Source organism: Leopardus geoffroyi, chromosome D1 (genome assembly GCF_018350155.1).
Source record: "Leopardus geoffroyi isolate Oge1 chromosome D1, O.geoffroyi_Oge1_pat1.0, whole genome shotgun sequence".
Taxonomy (NCBI): Eukaryota; Metazoa; Chordata; class Mammalia; order Carnivora; family Felidae; genus Leopardus; species Leopardus geoffroyi.
The window spans coordinates 11,073,942-11,095,380 of NC_059329.1; the positions used below are offsets into that span (position 1 = coordinate 11,073,942).

The 21,439-nt window shown below is 45.6% G+C and overlaps 1 protein-coding gene and 1 long non-coding RNA gene across 14 annotated transcripts in view; both read left to right on the plus strand.

Annotated features, from left to right (window-relative positions):
• The window catches only part of NCAM1 (neural cell adhesion molecule 1), a 312,873-nt gene that overhangs the window by 204,600 nt on the left and 86,834 nt on the right, over nucleotides 1–21,439 (plus strand). The gene's annotated exons all lie outside the window — the stretch shown is intronic.
• On the plus strand, nucleotides 16,938–20,429 carry LOC123600669. The gene is made up of 2 exons (XR_006713731.1): nucleotides 16,938–17,169; nucleotides 17,416–20,429. It is a non-coding gene; the product is annotated as an uncharacterized LOC123600669 (long non-coding RNA).

Genomic DNA, 21,439 nt, shown 5'->3' on the forward strand with positions numbered 1-21,439 from the left:
CCAGTTGAAGCTTTTAACAATCTAACTTTTAAAATATTTTAAATGCCCCCTAACAGTAGTCAGTTGCTGGTCATTACTGCATGTAGCTTCCTCCTTCGCACCATGCCTGAAACATCCTCCACTTGTAGCTGCTAAGACCGTGGAGACAGAGCCCTGAGTGCCCAATGCCTGGAGGGACTGTGGTCAGCAAGAAGGCTCTGGTTTACAGCTGATGTTATTTCGATCAGCCCACATGGGGGCTCACTCATGGGGACAGACACTGCTGAGCTCCCTCGGGCAGCCTTGGGACACCCAGCTTAGGAGCTCAGCCTTGGACAGTCTCCTACCACATTGGAGCTGACAGTGTGGATGTGGTCATGGAGGTACACTGTGTTTCAGAGAATGAGATTGTACCTCCTCTTTAGCTTTCTTGCACTCAGGTTACCAGTTGACTCAGTTTCCATGGGACTCTTCCCATTGCAAGACATGAAGTCTCAGGGCCCCTTTTATGTGGCTGTCTTCTGGCCCTGGTATGGTATCCCAAATCCCAAATCTTGCACGGTGAGAGTGCACTGGGAACTGTAGGGTGTCGCAGGGGTTATGAAAGAATCAGCCACAAGCAGTGTTACTGTTTTTCGATGAAGAGAAACTCCAGACATTTCATCCCCTGAGCTGGTTTTATTTTCTGCCAACAGCAGCCAATGCAAAGCCTCAACCCCACTTGGCATTCGGAATTTTTTGTGTTGGAAACTGCTTGTGTTATTGTGCCAGAGGTTGGCCTAGGTGTTCATCATGAGCACTTAAAATTATTGCTTTAGCAGTTGCAGATGGCTGTACCAGCTCCAAACAAAAAGGGTCATGGAGGGTTCTGCTTATATAGTGCGGTTTCTGGAAGGAATGCACTATGGATTGTACCATGAGGTACACTGGACTTTGCTGACCCAGGGAATTTTTACAAGGTTAAATCAGCCATAAATTCTGTCTGGGCATTTTCTGCTTCCCAGACAGTTCCTCCAAGGGCTTTTTTTGAGAGTTCGGGTTAAACCAAACGTTCTTAGCCATTGAGATCCCCGAATCCCAGGTCTGACGTATGTCTCTGTGGAAGCTTCATCGCTGGGACACACGGGGAGTCTGGCAGGTATGTTCTGCATTTACGTTCATCCCACAGACAAAACAGCTGAGGAATAAGATGCTTGAATTACACGTGATCTTGATCCACGCACATAGTCTGTGTTAGGAAATAAAAATCTATACCACCAATAAGAAAAGAGGCAAGGAATTAAAATAGCCCCCAAATCCACAATTACTTGTATCTTATAAAATGAAAATTACGTCCTCTAGTGGCTTTCTTTGTCAGTTTTTAAAATCTTCATTCAGAATGTTTTATTTCTTGCTTTGGAATGTTTTATGCCTTCCCCTTATCCCTCTCTGGCATTTTATTTTATTTTATTTTATTTTTTATTTTATTTTTTAACGTTTATTTTTGAGACAGAGAGAGACAAAGCATGAACGGGGGAGGGTGAGAGAGAGAGAGAGGGAGACACAGAATCTGAAACAGGCTTCAGGCTCTGAGCTGTCAGCACAGAGCCCGACGCGGGGCTTGAACTCACGGACCGTGAGGTCATGACCTGAGCCGAAGTCGGACGCTTAACCGACCGAGCCACCCAGGCGCCCCCCTATCTGGCATTTTAAAGTTGGGGGACATCATGCCTTAGAGTCAGAATCCCTTGTTTTTCTTGCTGTGACTACTAAACCCTATGCTGGAGTGCATTACTACTGCCAAGTGTGTGGTTGCTGAGTTATCAAAAATATTTGGGCTTCCTTATCGTAACTCCATTATCATCCCTGGACAACTCATTTCTGAGACTGCACAATCTTGTAATCAGTTAAAAGCTCTTTTAAAAAAAAAAAGTGCATTTATCAATAGATAAACATGCATAAAATCTATCTACCTACTAAGTGTGGTTAGTATGTCTGACTAGTAAAGGAGGTCACCATGCTTCCCCACTAAGCATAAGGATGTAGTAAAAGAAACCCTTATTTGTTTGGCTTTTTCCCCTTCTCTCTTGCCCATCCTTCAGCAGAAACTGGAGTCTCTTGATTTTAGGTGGCCTGTAGCAGAACCGATGGGGGGAGGGTGGAGAGACAAGCCCATGGCTGGGCTCCCTGTAGTAGCCCAGGCTTCTGCAGCCTTTGGTGCCAGTGAGCAGCTGGTCTCATCATCCTTCCCCGGAACTGATCCTTTCCCTGAAACCTTGGCTTGGATGGCTTCCTGCAAACGACGTGTAGTCTGCACGTGTGCCTGGTGAACTACTATTCAAGATATTTTCAGAAATCAAGGTTGTTATGCGAGGAAGTCAGGATCGTCTAAGTAAAACAAACAAACAGGCACTTGTGGGGTTTTATTTCCGTGCGATCTGTGATTTGGGGTGGCCGTTCCTTGGGGAGGAGGAGCAGCCTGATGGTTGTGGCGTGTTACGAGGCAATTGCTAAAGGAAACGGGTCCAGATCCCTACTGTAATTTAGCCTTCGCAAACAGAGCTAAAAATACCAAAACATGATATTATAGCAACCGCTCTGTCTGCTTGGTTTCCAGTCGTTCGAAGCACAGCCCTTGTTTTGTCATTTGTTACTTAAAAAACAAAATCCCAGCTCAGGCTTGACTCCCCTGAGCCACAGATAGGAGCAGTGGCGCATGTATAAGTGGCCCTTGCTACCTGCTGACGTGGGAGGAGGGACACTAAGGCTCTCTCCAGCCTCTGTGGACATGGTTTTCCCGGTGCCTCGTCCTCGCCGAGTAACTACTACTGAGGCTGAAAGCGGAAGACTCCATTTTTTTCCTTTTCTAAGTTACAGAGAAAGGGAGCCCCTGGCGTCACTCTTCCTTGAACAAAACACACTGAAAAAAAAAAATTGTTTTAATGGCTTTTGAAAATAGAGATGAGTCTCTGTATAGAGAGAGCCATAATGTGACGTGGAAAGAAAAAAAATGAATCTGGGGCTGTCCAAATGTTTGTCTCCACCAGAAATCGTATTGGATTCTGCCCTGTTTGTTCTCCGTTTGTTGTTACAGTCACAGGACATATTCTCTACAGGCAGGCAGCACACTAGGCAGCAGGGGAACCATCTTACTAATGATTCAACATGACACCCTAGTGGCCACTGGAGCACACTGTCCACAGGGAGATCTGAAATGGGCATTCAGTTCATTGCCTTGGCTCCCTGGGAAAGACGCTCTCAAGCCAGGCTGCATGTGACAATCACCTGGAACAGGAACAATTACTAAGGCCCCTCTCCCCCATGCCTGCACACTGGGATTCTCGTGGCCAGGGGTCCTGCTCCCCATGTGGTTTCATATGCAGCGAGGGTAGAGCACCCCCATTTGGGAAGAACTTGTGTGCAGCCTCACCTAAGGCTGCCCACACTCTTCTGCTGGAGAGAAGTTTTCTTGCCTCCCAGAAAACAAGCCAAGGGGGACTCTGGGGGATCAGAGTCAGGGATGTAATTTTCTGAGTCTGTGGTGGCATATATCTTTATCTCTCTGTAAAATAAATACCACAGAAGTCTTGGAACACTCTGAAAAAAAAAATCCCTCATTCTGCTGTTTTTGCATGGGTGTTGGCTCAGCAGCCTGGTCAGCCATGCAGACGTACTGCTTTTGTTTTCTCTAGGACCTTTTTCTGACACCCCCCCCCAGGAAGATAGGATGTTGCGCTTTTGACCTCTGTGGGTTTCTCTGCTGAACTGGTCCTCAGAGCCAGAAGGTTCAGCGACGGGTCTGGGGTTCTGTGCTCGGCACCTGTCGAGAGCATTATGGAAAGTAGCTTGTCAGAGATGATGTACATCTCACAGGAGAGGCTCTGTAAGGAAGGATGTGTCTAGTCCTGGCCCAGAAAGCCCAGTCGGTCGGCAGTGTGCCCCTTGCTTGCCAAGAAGGAAGGCCATATTTTGAGCATTCTGCCTGTTGTGGACCAATGGCTGGATGAGCAGTGAAAATCTAGAATAGACATAAGGAAACGTTTTGCTCAGATCTGGCTAAGTTTAAAGGAAGAAAATGTTAGGGTTCACTGGCCCTAAAGTCGAAAGTTTCATTAAGATGACAGGCACTGTGCCAGTTGCTAGGGATACAGAGGTGTGCAAGAGTTTCCCGACCTTGGCATCCCAGAGTGTACAGTCAGGCAGAGAGGACTAGTAGTAAGGGGAAAAAATGGAGAGGTTTTTCCAAAGGGAAGTGCAAGGTGCTTCAGGAGGAAACCCCTGTAGGACCCCCTCTTGGTATGTTGCCATGTGGCTGCTGGATAGCGTCAGAGAGTGCCCCACTGCACCCTGGCGCCATCATGGGCCTGACATGACCTACAGTAGACCTCAGTATCCAGGTAGCAGAGTGAATGTGGTGATCTCCTGAGGTCACATGCAGCACTACTCACTCCTCGTGTGGAGATCCCATTGCATTGGACCGTTGCATGTCATGTTCGCGGGCTGCAGTTACACCTACTTTTGAACTAACGGTGGTAAAGGGAACCTGCTTACTCGTGAACAACAAAGGTCAAGCGTGTCAGTCTGAGGAGAGGACAGAAGCTCAAGAAAGTCAGCTGTGAAATAACCCCTACCAGCCCACCTTAGCACCCCTGGGGACCTTCCTTCTCAACATAGAAACAAGAGGGTCAGGTTGGCAGAGCCATATATGGAAATAATTGCATACACACAAACTCATCACTGGGAATGCAGAGACATTTAGAGGCCTGGTGAGTTTGGACTTGTAGGATTTATGTAGGAAAACCAAGTCAGAAAAAGTAAATATAGCCAGGTTGGAAAAGGTCTGGGAATTTGCAGGTCTTCTATTGCTTTGTTTTATTTTATATTTTATAAAGTGTATTTATTTTGAGAGAGACAGAGACAGCATGACGAGGGGAGGGGTGGAGGGGGAGAAGGATGGGATTGTGGGGGAGAGGGAGGGATGGGAGGGGAGGAGAGGAGAGGAGGAAAAGAGAAGAGGCAAAGAGAAAAAAGAAAAGAAAGAAAAGAAAAGAAAAAAAAGAAAAAGAATCCCAAGCAGGCTCTACACCATCAGTACATAGTCTGATGTGGGACTTGAACTCACAAAACCACAAGATGATCTCAGCTGAAACCTAGAGTCAGACGCTTAACTGACTGAGCCACCCAGGTGCCTGTTTTGTTGTATTTTTATTTATTTGTTTGCGTGTTTATTTCCTGAAGACCATGGAGGATAACAGATAACTGCTGGAGAGAAGACCAGCATGGTTTCCCATAGAGGTCAATGCCACGGGCGTTTGTAACACAGAGTGAAGTGAGAAGAAACCTGAGACAGGAAGGCCAGCTGGACAGCAATTAAAATAGTCTCTACCTAGGATTTATAATTCCTAAAATTTATACACCTGGTCTTTCGCAAAGTAAGTGTCAATAAACTGATTATGTATTTCCTCTAAGTATAAACAGAGAAGCTGGTTTTAAATTTTAGCATCATGGGATGAGGACAAACGTTACAAAAGAGGAGAGAACGCCTGAGTCAATAGCCTGAAAAACATAAACAGAATTAGATACTAAAATTAGAATGATAAACAGCAATTTATACTTTCACCTTGTTTAAAAGAGAAAGAAGAGGAAAATTAAGCAAAACCACCACTGTCCACTTATGTGGCCAGTGGCTCTCAGAAGCCTTGGTTTGGAAAGTTGATGTCTAAGGGTCCTTTTAGAGCTGAGATCCGAATCTCACCTGTGGTCTCTGGGCTCAGAGCAGACTCATTTACTCTGTTTTGATTCAGCCACAGGCTCCCTACCTGTCTCGCAAACAGTGGAGACTGGGAAATACTGAGAATCACCACTTTGAGACTCGCAGTTAATTTTAGAAACCGCTTTTTAGAGAATGAAGTTTGAACCTCTGAGGCATCTGGTCGGACCTGGGATCTGTGTAGCCTTCGTCTCTTGCCGCCTGGACCGTTGTCTGTGTGGAACATTTTCCCAGATCTTGAGGAGCCTGTCATCCACCACTGAGCGAATCACAGATAGCCTCTGGTTTCGCCCCACTTGAGAGATGCCCCAGCTCCCTGAATTCCTCCATAGCGCTCACTCGGCTCCGGTGTGGAGAAGTCCGCCATTAGCTGCACTGGCTTCTTGCCTGCTCCCTGCTCCTCTTGCTCCTAAGTAGCAAAATTGAGTGATGCATTTCCACGCCTTTTCATATTCCCAACCTTCTCCCTGGGAGAGGTGATAATGATCAGAAAAATTGCAAAAAGGGCAGCAGCAGGAGGACGGAGTCGGAACACAGAGCCTGGATCACAGCCATGGTCCTCAGCTTCCAGCGCCTTGCAGCTCAGTTGCTAAGGCAAGTTATGTGAAAGGAATTTGCAGATGCAGGACCCTGAAACGCGGTACGGAAACACAGTAATAGAATAAAGAGTGCACCAGTAGGCCCCAAATATCTCCACGTCACGGAGTCAGCATGAAGGGCTGCTGTCCAATTGTAAATCCAGTGGAATGGCTGTATGACCTTGGGTGGTCATTTTGACCTTTCTTAACTTCCCTTCACCTATACAGCAACTGCATTGGTCGAAGTTGTTATTATATCTATAGTTTGCCAAATGAAGGTAACAAAAAGTGACCTTGTTAGATAATGAAGGACACTTCCAGATCCTCAGATTCATGACCCATAACTTTCATAGAAGGGAATCTGGAGCTCTACCTGTAGCAAGTCAGCCAATAAAAAAAAAGTAGATTCCAGTTTACTTTATATGAACTTGCATTTTAAAAAAGCCCCACAAATATATAATCATTTTAAGTACTTTTTAAGTAAGTAAGTACTTTAAATTCTGCTGGATTAGATCAGATTTCAGAATGGCTTCTCATAGTATTCACTCATTCATTTACTGGTCATTCTGTCAACACAAATTTGATTTCTGGCTCTAGGAATTTAATGTACTGGATTTTGACTTGCATTTAAAGAGGGCTGCAGTATGGATAACTACGTTGTGGAACGTATAGGACATGCTAAGTACACAGCCTTGATCCTTCTGTAATCAAAGGAGCCATCAAGGAACACACACCTATCAGGGTATAGAAACCAGAACCCTAAGCACTGCCTGTTAACCACTAGCCTCAGATTTGCCTCACTTCTGGAAAAGTCTTTTGTATGCACATACATCTTTCTAAGCATCCTCACTTCCATTCTTGGAGAAAAAAAATGCTGTGTTTCTCAATGGTTTATGAGCAGCAGCATTAGAGAGTTCCACAGTCTGGGGTGCCATGAGGGGAACCACCTTCCAGGGTCTGCTCCCCAGGGTCCCCTGATATGGGGTTGCCTTTGGTCAGACAGTGGCTCAGGCCTCTTCCCCACAGGCCTCCTCACAAGGGTGGGTGCCACTTTGCCATGGTGGCTATCACCCACTTTTTCAAAATGGTAAAATGATTTTGTAAGTTTTTTTTTTAATGTTTTGAATAGTAAACATTCAGCAGTTCCTGAATTCCAAACTTCGCCACTGGAACCAGGCCCCTGGGGGTGTGGGAGCTAAGCGAGTGGGGTATAGGAGCCTGCAGGCGGCTCCTAGCAGGAAGGCTGGGTCCCTCTCCAGCCTGGAGCAATGTTCCATGTATTTTTCCCATGTGGGGCTCAGCCTCTGCCCAGGGTTCACACAACTCAAACTGTGAGTAGGACTGAATTCTTTTTTTTTTTTTTTTAACATTTATTTATTTTTGAGAAACAGAGAGAGACAGAGCATGAATGGGCGAGGAGTAGAGAAAGAGAGGGAGACACAGAATCCGAAGCAGGCTCCAGGCTCTGAGCTGTCAGCACAGAGCCCAACTCAGGGCTTGAACTCATGAACTGTGAGATCATGACCTGAGCGGAAGTTGGACATTTAACTGACTTAGCCACCCAGGCAACCCCAAGTGGGACTCAATTCTTGACAGTCCACCAGGTTTATGAGAAGACTTTTCTAGAACTGATCTGGTATGACCAGTTTGCTGTGGTTTCATAATATAGCGTGATAGCTAGGGTGTGTGTGTGTGTGTGTGTGTGTGTGTGTGTGTGTGTGTGTGTGTGTGTGTGTTGTTTTTATGCAACAGCTTGGGTTTTTCTTCACTCTTTGAAAAGCCGAACCACATCTTTAGGCACCAGTTATATAACTTCCTTAGAAACCATACAGATAATGCTAGATTATGGTGGGACTATGAAGCCAGAGTTTCACAGAACACATTTTTCCATATCTAAAAGGAAATGGAATTGAATTCAGAACTATGTTTAAAATTGAATCAGGCAAGTTAGGCTTCTCCTAGGTTGGGCTGGATAAACAGGTTAATTCAAATTCACCTGGAGGACTTTCTCTGGAAAAGGTTGCTTTGTACAGAGATGCTGTATGCCCTGTGCATCACTCTGCATTTCCAGAACCCAAATCTTTAGTGGTCTGGGTTCTGTTTGTATTTGGTCTCTTGTTCCTTTGCCCAGTTCAGTTCTGTTGCTTTTGTAAACACAGGTTTGGAATTTCTGCTCACAGCTGTTATTCTGAGAGAGACCCTGGACGTCTCCTCCTCCCCACCAGCAGCCATCACGACTGGCCCATTATCTCTCGGTCCAGTGCAGACCCATGTAACATACCTTATAAAAAAAAGGCGGGGGGGGGATGGCGTGTGTTCTCCAAGATCGGTTTGCACACCAGGTCACTTAAGCATGTGTAATTGTAGTTAGTTGGCGTGTTGATATCCATTACCTAGTAATTAATGTACTTCCCCGTACTTCTGTTTGAGATGTGTTATTAACTTCTCAGATCTGTCCTGCTGCTCCTGGTTTAGTGTGAACACAGTGGGAAGAAATCCTGTTTCTTACCAAAAATTGCAGAGCAATTTGATCTGGTTTCTTTTGTTGAAACGCTGAGTTAATTATATTTGACCACTGATGATAGTAAAGTTGCACTAACAGCATTTTTTAATCAATGGGAAATGTTTAGCTGTGTGAGGTGGGAATCTGGAAATCCAGATGCAGGGTGGTGGGAGGGATTGGGGGGGAGGCCAGGGAACCAATTCCACGTGAAAATGTTAACTGTGTGATTAAACATAAGCTTTTTAATGGCATTATTACAGGATACTAAAGAGGCCTTTATTGTGCGAACTTGGAAACAACGTAAATGTGCTTGTGTGCCTATTAAAGAGGAGAGCAAAGATTACCTCTATCTTTTTTTTTTTTTTTTTTTGTCTTTTTCTCATCTCCAAATTGCTTTGCAGAAATAACAACCAGCTTGGGGAGCCCAGGACAAGACTGACCTAGTTGATACCAATCATATACCAAAACAGAAACTGGGGACAATTGTTTATGTGGTTTAATGGCCAGTGAGATGGAGCTGGTTACCTATGTGATGATGGAAGCAGATCATTTCAACTTGCCTTTATTGGTAGAATAATTAGGGTTGTGCTGTCCCTGGTGCAAAATCAGTAGTGCAGATTGGCTCCACATTAATAACGCAGAAAAGCTGGTAGCTTGGAAAAAGCTGGAACTTGCCTTCTCCCGCTCTCAAGGCAGCTCCTCAAAAATAAATTGTTCTGAGTTTTACCTCCCATAGAAGAACAGATGATATGTATTTTTCAACTCGTCATAAGTTCCCTGATCTTTCTTTAGGCTCTTGGGTGTAAGTAAGATGACTGCCGTTTCTATGAAGACATTGCTGTTTCAGAGTAGGTTGGGAAATGTTTCTCACAAACTTGTTTCATTAGCATGTTTGTTTGATTGACTTTTCGGGTTTTTTCTTTTTTTTACCCGAGAGGCATGAAGTAAGAACCATTGTCTAAGAACCTTTCTCTGATGTCCAAGTGTCTTCATTCCTTCACCTCTTTTGTAGATCAAAAGCTGTTTTTTTCTAGAAAATGATTTTTTATATTTTTGTGGTGTTTTCCAAAGGATTTGAACATTTCCCATCTCACCGGGAACTAATAGCAGCCTGGAACTAGGGAGGGCATTATTTGCTAGTGCTGTCCTTGTGGAAGAGGAGGCTGAGGTCAGAAAGGTGTGCTCAGTGCTTCCTGGCCAACTGGGGAAGAGGGTACCAGACCTCACACCAGTTCCACAGCCCCCAAACCCCAGCCTTTTCCCACTGAAGCTCATAGAAATTTGCTCTTGGGTTTGTTTCTGCCAAACAACTTTTCCAAGCTATTAAAATTCTACCCACTCTCAAAACAGGATTGCTATCCTTTGGCTATGCCCATTCTCTATGAAAGTAGTGCCCATTCTCTCTGTGACTGTATTTGTCCCAATGAGTGAGCAATAAATAAATAAACAAAACCTACAGGAAAAGTGGTAGGGAGACAGCACAGATTATGTCCTTCTTACTTTACATGTAGGAGAGAGAGAGCGCACGCATGCACGCAGGGGCGGGGCAGAGAGAGGGAGATAGAGAATCTCATGCAGGTTCTGAGCTGTCAGTGTGGAGCCCTATGCAGGGCTTGAACCCAAGAACCACGAGATCATGACCTGAGCCAAAACCAAGAGTTAGATGCTTAACTGACAGAGCCACCCAGGCACCCCCATTTAGGATACTTCTCAACCACAAATTGTAATGCATGTTTGTTCCACCAAAAATATTTCTGCAAGTGTTTTTGAACCAAGTGTTTAATACTTATTTAACCTTAAAGGGTAAAATAAAAGAAGTGCACTGTACAGATGTTAAAAGGGTATAAATACGCAACCTTTATGTTCTCACGGTTTGAAAAAATATCCAAGGACCAAAGTAAATGTGAGTAATCATTTTGAAGATTTAGTTTTGTTGGGGGAGGGGCAGCACTGTGCAGGAAAGATCGGGTGATTTTTTTTTTTTTTTTTTTTTTTTTTTTTTTTGGTTCTTGCTGTTTATTTTGTTTTATTTTGCTTTGTTTTACCTTTTCATCTTTTGGGTGCGTCTTTGGGTTTTATTTTTATGCCTCCCTGGTCTGTTTGCTTATAAAAAAAAGAGGGAGTAAGAAAGCTAAGGGCAAAAAGAAGTCATTTTTCTTTCATACTACATTGAATAGACATTAGAAGTCATGAATCAGAGCTCCCTTGGGTGGAAAAAAATCAGTAAACTTGTCTTCCAGCACTGCTAAAAGCTAATTGTATTAAAACAATTATTTATGCTGTAAATAAGGGCCAGGTAATCTGAGCTGATGGTGGTGCTGTATTGTGTTTGTGCTTAGAAAAGCTGCATAGTATAATTAAAAGTAAAATACAGTGACTTGATTTTGAGATGCCTTGTTTTCAAGGTTCAAGAGAGAAGCAGGAGAGGAATGGGGAAGGTGAATTAATGAATGTTGGTTGCCCCACGAGCCATAAAATAGGACGCTTGCTCTCTTTATGTTATCTCCTATAATCCCCACTACAAACCTGTCAGGTTGATGTTGTATTCTCCCTTTTACAGAGGAGGAAACAGATGTTCAGAGAGGTTAAACGGTGTGTCCCAAAGCACACAGCTCTTAAATGGCAGAATGAGAATTGGAGCCCAGGTGTCACTAGCTGCAAAGACTATATGCTCAGTGCATGCAAATCTCCTCTCCCCCCCCCCACCCACCACCACCACCACTCTTTTCCCAAAGGGGAGTTCTGAAAGGCACATGACTTGGGATGCATCATGAAAAGGGATAACTCCTTGCCCTCCCGGGTCTGATAGTTAAGTTGGAATTACCGATCACTAACTGTCCAGTTAGATAACCATATCCCTCACACGTGTTACAGTTTGGATTGTGTCTCTCCCACAGTTCACTTGTTGGAGTCCTATTCCCCAATACCTCTGAATTGACCTCACTTGGAAATAGGGTTGCTGTAGATGTAGTGAGTTAAAATGAGATCATACTGGAGTATGCTGGGCCCCTGGCCCAGCATGACAGGCATCCTTACATGAAGGGGAAATTTGGAGATGGACATACACACGGGAAGAATTCCATGTGAAGACCGGAGTGGTGTTGCCAAGAAGCCAAAGAAGTAAGAGACGGTAGCAGAGAGACCTGGTGCCTGTGGAGGAAGTGTGGCCTTGTCAGCACCATGATCTTGGCCGTCTGGCCTCCAGACCCGTGAGACAAAGAATTGTGTCTTTAAGCCACTCCTTTTGTGGTACCTTGTTCTGGCAGCATGAGCGAACTCCTAGAGTGCATCTCATCCCTTACTTCCATTTGGTCCTGAGCCCCATCCCCATCGGTACAGGCTGGGTGGGCTGTGGGAACTTCCCCTAAGCTGCCTTCACAGACTGATGGAGGATTCTAGGAGCCGCCTTCGGAGCCGCCTTGTCTTGTGTTTCACACAAAGCCCATCCCCTCTGCATTCTCAGTAAGTGTCCTCACCTGTGCTGTTCCCAACAACTTCCTCCTCATTGTGTTCTGGAATTATTATTTTTCATGCCACAGTGGATTTTGTAAGTACTCGGTGGAGAGATGTCAGGATATTATAGCTTGAGGACTGATCACAGTATGCTTTTTTGTCTGGGTCTTTTTATTTTGCCTTATATTGTTTATTCACAGATTTTAGAAGATTGCACATTTTGTTTAATTATGTTGGAGACAGACTGGCATTTTAGCTGTTACAGTCTGTAGGAGAGGGGTTGATAGCAAAAATTATGTGGAGTTTAAATTGTGTTTGGTGAAGGAAGTGGAAATGAATAAAGCTGTTTTACCATGAAAAGTAGGTATTTTGCCTTGGATCTTGGAATGGATTTTTTTTTTTTCCTTCTTAGCTGGAAATGTTCTAAGTGCTGCATTGTCTATTTTGTTTGTCTTTTACAAGTCTGACTGTTATAAAAAGGAAATTTGTATCTGTATTTGCAAATTTGAGGCTGGCAGCTGTGTTTTGAAGGCTTAATCTGGGATCGAACTCAGATGCAAATGATGTCGAATAGTTTTCTCTTGATGGTATCAGGTTTTACTTTTTAAAAATACTGCTTGTGGCAGCTCCAGCCTCCATGGAGAGTCTATTGACTTTTAGATTTTTAAGTAATAGGCAATTCTAAAATGATGTTAACTTGGGAGAACAGTGGCTTCTGGTTGCGACCTCATTGCTCCTGCAAAACCACCACCAGCGTGGACAGAGTCCTTTGCCCGCTCTTATTACATTAGCCATGTTTTTGATTAGTTGGGGGGGAGGGGAGGGAAGCCGTCACAAAACCACAAAGCTTTTTGTCTCCTGTGTCTGTCAAAATGTGGCCGATGCAATTTGAATGAAATTTTAATTAGAAAAATTCTGCCAAGATCCAGCCCTGATTTGAATATTTATAACTGTGTTAAGAATCTCCATAAACCTGAGGTCTAGTCTGAATTGCCTCTCTGGACCTCAGCCCTAGCAGTACAATAAGAAGGGAGTGCCTGGTGGTGCGCATTGCTCACGTGGTGGCTGCGAGAGGAAGCTGTTACGTGCGTGGCCTCCACAGCGGCTCGTCCAGATGCATTTGTCAGGCTTGTGAGCACTTAGTTACAGGGGTGGAAAACGCATGCCTGATATTAGCACGTTCCTTGCAACACAAATTCTAGGGGCAGCATGATTCGCCAGAAACACTGAAGGAGATCACCATCTAGATGCATTCTTTTCTACTTTGAGGCTTGTGTTCTGGGGTTGAACCTCAGCCCCTTTATCTCTAGCATGGGAGAAGACAGGGTGTGCTTCGGGGCTGGTGAAAGGAACCCGCCAGCCCTGGGGGCAGCGCTGTGGCATTGCTCTTGGCAGTGGGCTTCTGTGGCTCGTGAGTAGAGCCTCTGGCTAGCTCCGTACCAAACGCCACTTTGTCCGAGTATTCCTTATCCCCAGTGAATGTGCTCAATGTTAAAAAAACAATTACTGTGGCACATTACCTTTGTTTGTATGTCAGTATGTGTTTAATGTAGATGCTCTGTGCCCTGTGCAGCAGAATAATGCCTTTAACTAGACAATGGAGTTCTTAGTATGATCTGCTTTGATGTAGGACATGAGAAATTGAAAACCATACATATCTCCCCTTCTTAAGACTTCCTGACAATCCTGTCCTTTTTTAACATAGCGAGAACAAACCAAGAAGACCCTAGCAGGGATTTGGTTTCCCTGTAGCGGGTCTCCAAGCTCACCAACCCCCCCACCCCCCGCCGCCACTACTCCTGGACTGATTACTATGTTTCCCACTTACTGAGATCTCTCTCCCTCCTTCCCTTCCTCCCTCGCTCTCTCTCTCTCTCTCTCTCTCTCTCTCGGCTCAGGCTCCATTTCCCCCATCAAACACCAGGTATTTCTAAGCAACCTTAATTTCATTTAGTAATGTTTATGCAAAGGAACACAGGTCAGGCAGAAACGTGATTTGCATCTGAAAATAAATGTGTAGGGCTTTAGTGAAAATAGAAGAGAAAAACACATCTGCAGCGGTGATTTGTTCTACAAAATATTGTCAACAGGTAGGGCTTTGACTCCCTGAATGGAGGTCTTGTGCGCCCTGTATTTAAAACCCATCTTATACCTTGGTCCCCAGCTCATGCCGCAGCCAGTGGTCCTGCTGAGCCCAGAGACATGGAATTGTCGTCCCCACCCAGCTGTTCTTGACCACCTTTGGCTGGCACAGATTTTAAAGACCTTGCAAATTTGGGAATGCAAAATATTTGTCCTTCAGCTTAGTATTTTTTTTCACTTGCGTGTGGCATGGAGAAACCAAGTACCGCTCACATTTCCCCTGAGGTAAAGAAATAGAAATAAAGTAATGGCAGAGAAGAGAAGGGGGCAGCGTGGAAGGTGAATTCTGTGGGGAGAGCCCAGCAGGAATGCCTCCCCTGAAGCACAAGCCCTGTGCTCACATCTACGCTCCCTCCAAGCCCACCACCAACTATGTCTCCATCCTCAGGGAGTAGAATCTGCATCTGCTGGAGAAGCTGGTGCGTGTGTGTGTCTCTGTGTGTGTCTGTGTGTGTGTTTGCTCATCAGTTGGGAGCCCAAAGTCTTCCTCCTTGCAGCCCCTTTAAACAAAAGTCTCCAGAGGTGCCTTGGCAACTGAGGTTGTGGGGTGATGTCATGCTTTTGTGGGAGATCTGTGTTTCTTAGAATGAAGCCTCTGAATACTAACTCTGATGTGCCGTGTTAATCATCTGGAGACATTTTCCGGTTGTTGTCAAAAGGTTGACGGAGGTCTGTAATGCAACAAGACGAGCTGATGGGAGCTTAATAGAGCTGACCAGTTGTGCTGGTTTGTGAATAGCAGCACCACAATAACCCTGGGCCCAAGAGATGGAGGCTGTGTATGCTGTTTGAACCAAAGTGGCAAGGAGGAGAACGCACGTGGTGCATTTTGTAAGAATTTGGAAAGCACTTAAATTGTGTCCATCCACCCTAGTTGGGAAACTTTGCCCCACTGGTCACATGTATGTCATTCATTTATTTACCAATTATTCACCTTGTAGAAAGCTCTTTTAATTGAGGAATTTTGCACATCAGCCCCGTTCCTCCAGAATAGATGTATATTTCAGTATGCCACATGTGTAACTTGGTTTTAGACCTAGGCCAGGCCCAAGTCTGTAGAAAGTAGCCTAAATACTCCCAGGGTCTAGGGCTAGGGTCTCGCTAGTGAGGCATTTATGACACTGAAAGAGATGAATGCTTGAGCTTTTCTCTGTGTCCTTATGTAAAGAAATACTAGAATTTCTTTGTTTTTATGTTTTCCATGCCATTCACCATGGTGGAAAAAAAAATCGTACTCCTTACGTATCTGTACACATATTTATGTCCCTGTATTTAAAACCCAACACATTTATGCATGCACATAAATATGTGTATATGCAAACACGAGAGGGGAAGAAAAAGGCAGGAATAAGGGAACAGAGAATCCTATTGAAGAAAGCTGAAGGCGGTGCAGTAGTCGGGGAGTGGGTAGGAAGAGGAAATGATGGGGGGAATAAAGACAAGAGGATGAGCACGTGGGTGGGTGGTCAACCACCCACCAGATGCTGGTGTTTTTGATAAAATACAGCATCTTAGTAGAATAGGATCTGATCATCAGACACTCTCATGGCAAAAACACAGAGCTGGGGAACCAGAGATCATGGTGGGTTCATTCAAGTCCCTTCACCAACTATGTGCCGCCCCAGCTCTGTGCCAGGAATGGGGCTGGGACTAATCCTAAAACACAGGGAAGCGAGACAGGACTATCCCTTGAGAGGCTTAGGTTTAGAAAGGGTGCTTGGTAGCCTTTTAAAACCAAAGGTGTGTTGTGACCATTGCTAATGTTTCTCTAAGTTGGATTCTGCTTTGATTGTGCTAGAGAGTTAGTACAAGGAAGTGGTCCAAGGTCAGAAAGAGTGGTAGATGTCCTACAACTCATCAGGGCTATTTCATCCCCAAGGGGCTGAATTGTTCAACTTTACAGGGGAGTGGGCGAAGCCCCATTTGACCACCGTCCAATTCTCTGACATCTTGGAAAACTATCTGGTGTATCCTGAGGTCAAGTCCCCACCCCACCTCCAAGAACACCCACTGGTCCGGGAAAGATAAACACACAACCCTTCATGGTTTTCAAGGGAGGTGTTATGGGCATTTGCAAGGATTAATTTTCCTTCTGAGTTACATCTTAAGATATGAGACATCTGTAAATCATCCCATTGTTTGTTTTTTGTATGTTTAATTTATGTGGTTTTTCTCTGTGGTCATTGGGATGGGGCCAGATTTAAGTTAACAAATTCCTGAAGGCAGATACAACAAATGCCTTCCAAATGTTTCCATCGTACCATTAAAAAAATACACTATTTATTTTCCAGCCTGTTGAGGAAAGCTTGTCCACCAGCTCCTTATGAGGACGTGTCCTTGATGAAAAACTGACATACATGGGTGCCTGGGTGGCTCAGTCAGTTAAGCGTCTGACTTGGGCTCAGGTCATGATCGCATAGTTGATGGGTTTGAGCCCTGTGTGTCAGTGTCTGTGCTGACAGCTCAGAGCCTGGAACCTGCTTCGGATTCCGTGTCTCCCTCTCTCTCTGCTCCTCCTCCACTCACACTCCATCTCTGTCTCTCAAAAACAAATAAAGATGTTTAAAAAAAAATTTTTTTTAAAAAGAAAGAAAAACTGACGTATAGGAGGGCATGAAAATGATATGCTGCATTGAATTCACCAGGAATGGTAAACGTGCTTTGAGGAGTTTGTAGTTTATGGTCCTATTTCCTCTTCTCCAAACTTCTCGAGAGACATTCTTATCCGATGATGTGGTAGGAGGACATTGGCAAGATCACAAAAGGTTGGGGCGCCTGGGTGGCGCAGTCGGTTAAGCGTCCGACTTCAGCCAGGTCACGATCTCGCGGTCCGTGAGTTCGAGCCCCGCGTCAGGCTCTGGGCTGATGGCTCAGAGCCTGGAGCCTGTTTCCGATTCTGTGTCTCCCTCTCTCTCTGCCCCTCCCCCGTTCATGCTCTGTCTCTCTCTGTCCCAAAAATAAATAAACGTTGAAAAAAAAAAAAAATTTAAAAAAAAAAAAGATCACAAAAGGTTATCTCAAGCTTATCCCAGGATGTATGTTCCTGGCTGGTGCAGATTCACAGATTGTTTCTTTAAACACCCCCAGTTGGAATGTTTGTGGCACTGGTGTTTATCACACTAGCGGGTGGAGTAGGCCCTGGTAGAAGCTTCTGCTCACATGGGTGGGGTGGCTGGAAGGGCATCGACTCTTCAGGCCCCCGTCTTACCTGGAGCCACTTTACGTGGCCTGGAGTTGCCCCAGGCAGTAAGGCAGGATACAAATAGACACAGTTAAAAGTCATATGGAGGAAAGAGCCTCACATTTTTCTTAGCGTTTTTCATGGGACACAAGCCTGAGGAGAGCAGGCAGAGGGCAACTCAGACCCTGGGGTGAGGGATGAAAGGGCCAGTGTCAGTAGGTGGATCCAGGCTGACCAGGGAAATGCTGGCCCACCGCGGGCAAGCTCAGATTTGGAAGGAGCTCAGGGCAGCGAAGTGGGACTGCCCACCCATCTCTCCATTTCCAATTTTTCTCTTTTATTTCCATCTCTCTTGCTTGTTAACCTTCATATTCTGTCTCCCATGGGTCCTCCCCTGATGCCCTCAAAAGAGATGCCTTGAGCAGCAGTGACAGAAGAATCCACTGGAGGGGAAGGGAGGGGACTGCTATTTTAGAAAACTAACTATATAAATAGAGAGTTGGGCTCTGAAAAGAAGTTCCTTAAAGACTGTGTGGGATTTAAAAACCAAGCAACAAGCATGAGATAGACAGTACAGATGAGCTAAATGCAAACACAGTCCTTGCATCATGAATTCTCTTCTTGCTTCTCCGTCCTGTTCTCTCCAAGCCTCTGCCTTAGAAGAGAAGGAGGAGTGAGAGGAACCTAGGAATACAGCACAGCCAGGGAAACAGAAAAAAGGGAGCCAGATGCACAGAAAGGCAGAAGAGGAGTAAAGTAACTAGGACAGGGCCACCCTCGGGTCCACCACATAGCTAGTGAACCAGTGTATTGACTTAAATAGGGCTGCAGGGCTTAACTCCCAGTACCCAGCCTCACTTCCTGCCCTTAGAAAGGATTTGGAGCTCCAATGTATATTTCACTGTCAGGACGATGAAACCGCGGCAGTAAATGCACTGGCTGGGTATGTAGCCCCACATCCAGGCCAGTCCTGCCTCACATCCGTGGGGCTCTGATGAAGCCCCGTCATTCTGGGGGCCAAGTAGCAAACTTGTTAATCTATCTGCTTCTCTGCAAGTTGCTGACAAACGGCCTGGGGTTTGGCAGGCTGCAGGATAACCAGAGCAAGCCTGCCTACCGGAATCAGGAGCAAGAACTCAGTAAAAAACGAAAGAAGGCTCATTCCTTGCTAAGCAATAGATTTGGAGCTCTCTGGTTGTTCTCAGGACGGAAAGTGCTTTTTGGATTTCTGAAGAGGGAAGATGCTGGGGGAAGAGCCCAGCATGTGATGAGTGCATGGAAGATGCCCGTGAGCTCTCGGCGCTCCAGGATGGCTGACCCCGAAGAGCTGGAGTGCACTGACCTGCTGCCGCTGGGGCTGGAGGAAGCAGCTGTCAGTGACCCACTCTCGTGCCTGGGATAGGGATTAGAGGGTCAAGCAGGACAGCAGAGTGCTGAAGCTGTTCCGCCAGCTTTCCAGAGTGACTGTGTGCATCTCTTCCAAGCTCAGATTCAGAAACATCCTCGCCATGGTAGCTTGAAAGTTCGTGGTGAGAGTGTTTACACCACAGGAATCAGCAGGCGCTCCAAATGAGGACTGTCCCACCACCAAGGGCCATCCGGTGAACATTTACCAGCATGCCCCTGGGCAGGAGGCACGTGTGATCAGATATTTTTTGATGATACATAATTACAGATTTTTAATGCTCTGAAAGCCTGGTCTTGTTTTCCATGAGGGCATATGTTTATGTGTGTATCCCCTCAACCCGATTCCTAAGAATTCAGCATCCTTTAGCTAGGAAGTAAAATGAGAGCACATTTCCATTTTCAAGGTTTGTTTAAGAATTTTGCAACAAGTATAAGGAGATCATGTCTGCTCAGCTAAGCAATTTGGTGTCTGTTGATAGCCAAACAGCCTGGAAAATTATCTTTGCCTCAGCTCACCCACTGTGCAAGGGAATGATGCTGACAAGCCGGCTGCTTCCAAAGGCCTATTGTGTGGTGCTCGGCAGCACGGTGGTGAGGGAGAGGCGGGCCTATGATTTAGCCATCTTTTGCTCTGTCTACTTTGCTTAATAAGAACACTGCCAGACAGTCTCTGCGTGGCTTTTCTGTCACCACTGGGGCCATTTCTTCTCTTCCATCCCTCAGGGGATATGGAGTATAGACAGGCACCAGTAAGATTGGAAAGAACTTCCAACAAACCACATGGAAATTTCTAGAAACGTGTGGATGTCTGAAACCTCCTAAGCATGAAATGCCAAGATTTCTTTTACTTTTCAGTTGTGTCTCTTAAAACATGGAGGCACGTGGCTTTTGTGACCGTGTGTCTTGGAAAAGAGGAGAAGGTAGATAGGGAGGAATCCAAGTCCTTAATGTTCTAAAATGGAAGGATGCTCACACTCAATCTCTATGATCTTATAAATGAAGAAACTGGGGACGCGGAAGGTGCGTGACTTCCTGGAGGTCAGCACGCAGAACGGGACCCCAAATTCCCAGTCAGCGCAGAGCAACAACATCTGCCACCACAGCCGCTCCTCTCCGCTCTGTCACTATGTGCGGACCACTGGCTGTGACAGGGGCCACGCTGAACATTCTGCATGCTTTTTACCTCATCTAACACGCACTCAACATCTCCTGGGCACAGGCGTGACCGAGCACTCAGAGGATGGAGAGAATAGGCAGCAGCAGCAGCTTACAGTCTCATCCTGCAGATAAGAACTCTCCCAATTAAAAGGGTGCACGAAGCACTTCGGGTTGAAAGGCAGGAGAAAGCATACTCGGCTAAGGCATTTGTCCATCCCTAAGATTCCTTTCCTGGGAAACATTAGCTAAAGGAAGAAAATAAATCTTTAGAGGTAAACACTATAGGGTAGCGTTTTTCTTAGCATGAGATCTGGTACCTTACAATGTGTTCTCCAGAATGATCTTTCAAAGAGCCTAATGTCTGGGCACCTAGCTTTGGGCAGAGGATGATTATGGAAAACGCTGGATCTTTGGGAAGTGTGGGCATGATGTGTGAATGCACATTCCAAGGATAGAATTCCTGTAGACTTTTCAGTTTGCTTTCATCTCTCTACCCTAAGAATAAACAGCAAGGACCCGTACTTAGAGTAGAAAAAGTAAAGGAACCCCATCTCCCATTTGAGGACCCACTGCGTCATTGGAAGCATCATGATGGAAAAGAATGGACTTGGGAACAGAACCGCCCTGAGTTCTCAAATCCGAGCTCCCCACCTGTCAGCTGGTAATGTTGGGGCGCTCAGTTAACCTCTCTCCACCTCAACATCCTCATCTGTAAAATGGAAAACAGTAGGTTCATATGGAGGGTGGTTGTGAGGGTCCATCACTCAATCAGTGAGCATGTAGGTGTAGTACTAAGTTGGTAAAGCATCCGGCCCGGAGTTAAACACCTGGACGCCGATGTGAGTGTTGTCTAGAACGGGGGCCTCCTTAATGGTGCACTTTCTCTTTACTACTTGGTATAGTTTCACGCAAGGATAAAAATATCCCTGGTCTGGGGTAGCCATACTGATTCTTCTGCTGGGACTTCTTTGCCATTCTCCCAGCTTCATGAATTCCTGGGCAGAGAGGAATGCCTACTGCCCAGGCCAGGAGAATCAGCTTGGAGGGCTTTGTGAGATGTGCTGTGAGTATGTGTAGTGTAAGAGAGCCCTGGGCGGCCTCCTGGGCACCACGAGCCTCACGGTCCTAAGCCGCCCACTGCCTACATCCAAGTGACATCCCACACAGGCTCTGTTTGGTGGGATTTAGACTGGTTGGCAGTGGCACGCCCAGGTTCAGAGCCCCAGGTGTGAGTAGGCCTACGGTGATAGGCCAGATTTTCCTTAGGAAAGGGTTTACCATGTGATTTT